This window comes from Dipodomys spectabilis, unplaced genomic scaffold, assembly GCF_019054845.1.
Source record: "Dipodomys spectabilis isolate Male_0828 unplaced genomic scaffold, ASM1905484v1 ptg000150l, whole genome shotgun sequence".
Classification (NCBI taxonomy): Eukaryota; Metazoa; Chordata; class Mammalia; order Rodentia; family Heteromyidae; genus Dipodomys; species Dipodomys spectabilis.
Window position 1 is genome coordinate 99824 of NW_024870827.1, and position 2217 is coordinate 102040.

Consider the following 2217-nt stretch of genomic DNA (forward strand, 5'->3'; position numbering starts at 1 on the left):
AAATAATATTCTTTATGAAGTAACATTTTAAAAATCAATACTATGTGGCATCTCATTTGAATTAATTACCCCTTCTTTATCAGAGGGTCATCAACTTGAATGTTATCCAACTATACAATATTTTCACAATATACTTGCCAAATTTTTCAAAAAAGAATAAATTTAGTACTTTCTCATTTTAAAAGAGAAAACAGTTTAATGCTATGGAAACCCATAACTTTTAAAAGTAAGTTGTTAAGAGGACAGAATTCAAAATTCCTATGACTAACAACTACTCATTTTTAAATTCTCAACATTCCTAAGAGATTCAAAACAGTACCTGTTTGCATGTTATGTAATTCTGCAATAGATGCATTTTCCAATGTGGTGTTACAGATTGAGAAGTAAACAGAAAAATAGCCACATTCTGGTAGAGGATAAAACTGTGAAGCATGTGTAATAACTAATTCTTCAAGAGTAAGCAATTTTTTATAAGAGTAAGCTATTATTTCTATGACCATCAATCCCAAGATTTATGCCATAAAGTCATCCTAGCCTAACAGTTTCCAACTTGTAAGGGACACCTTAAAATTCCTTAATTCACATCATGTATACCTTATCTTTATTTTGAAAAAATACTACACGTCTGCTAATGTGACACTCTCCTTGTTCTGAAAAGAACACAATAAACTGAGCTGCATCATTTTTCCTCCACTGGTATTCTTGAGATCAGAACACTTGCAAATATTATTTATATTTATAGTTTTTAATTATCATAGATATTCAGTATGCTAAGATAGGAAAATTATGATCCACAGCCCACCCAGGAAAGAAGGTTTCTTAGAATCTTATCTCCAAAAAACTTCTCCACAAAAGCCAGATTCAAGTGGCACTGAGGTTGAAATGGTAGGGCTTGAGCCTTGAGCATAAACAGGCTCAGAGACACTGTCCAGGCCAAGAGTTCAAGCTCTAGGATGAACCAATAAAACAAAAACAAAATTGAAAATAAACACCAAACCCAGCATTTTTCTCCATGTATACAGAGGCACGTAAATAAGGAAATGGCGTCCTGTGTTATATATAGGTAGAAGAAAGAAGATGTCACACAATTACTCTCTTCATACCATATTAAACCAAACTCTTAAAAAACTGGTTTTTCTAAATGTATAAATTAATGTCATCCATTTCTTGGCAACTCTGTCTAGATTATTCACATTAACATGGTATACATGAACTGTGCGAATTATCTATTAACTATGTTCTAATTATAACTCTCTTGAAAGAATATCTAGGCAAATAATATGCCTGAATCATTTGTGAATTTTTCAATTAATCCCTCTACTTAAAAAGAATTTTGTAGTATACTATAGAATATGAAATTACAAACAAAACCAAAAAATATATTTTAAATCTAAATTCTAATTTAACAAGGCTAAACCTCCAACTGTGTATTCCTTTCTTGTTGTTTGGTTTGTTTTACTGAGACAAAATTATTCTACCTGGTCCAGGGAAGTTATCGTTATGTAATTCCACTCTCTAATCTCCTGTCTGAGTGCTAGAATTCCAGGCTTGTATCACATTGTCCTGCCATAGTTTCTTTATATAATCTAGAAACAGACTAGCAATTCTGAACTTCTCCTATGATCTTATCCACTAGACTGACTGCTCAGACTGTTTATGTACTATTTTCAAAGATGTTTTAACATTTGACACAGGATAGGAACATTTTCAGATGTGCCTGCAGGGTTCCCGGATTCATTCCTCCATGGATCCTATCCCATTAATAATGATTGCTTGACTCTCTTACTATCTCTGGTCCCTACCTATGTAATATTCTCAAATTCTGGGGGAAAGTTCACTTGAGGGCTTTCTAATAATAAAAATTATCACTTGATTCTAGTCTTACTCAGGATCAATTTTCTACTCTTTTCTAACTTTTCTACATATGCTGAGAGTTATTTCATTTGTGCATTTTTGTGTGCACCTATAAGTGCCTCTGTGTGTATGTGTATGTTTGTATGTATTTATGCAAAAACCTAAAGCTGTTATTCAGCAATCTTGCTCGTGACTGGTATTCCAACTTTTGGCTGGTTAATTATAGGTAGGGTCTCAAAGCCTATACTGTCCAAGCCGGATGCAAATTGAACTTCCCAGACTCCTTTACAATCTTAGGTTTTATTTTTCCAGGAGTATTAACTTTTAAACTTCAAACACTTTTGTGAGTGGAAAGTCTAACCT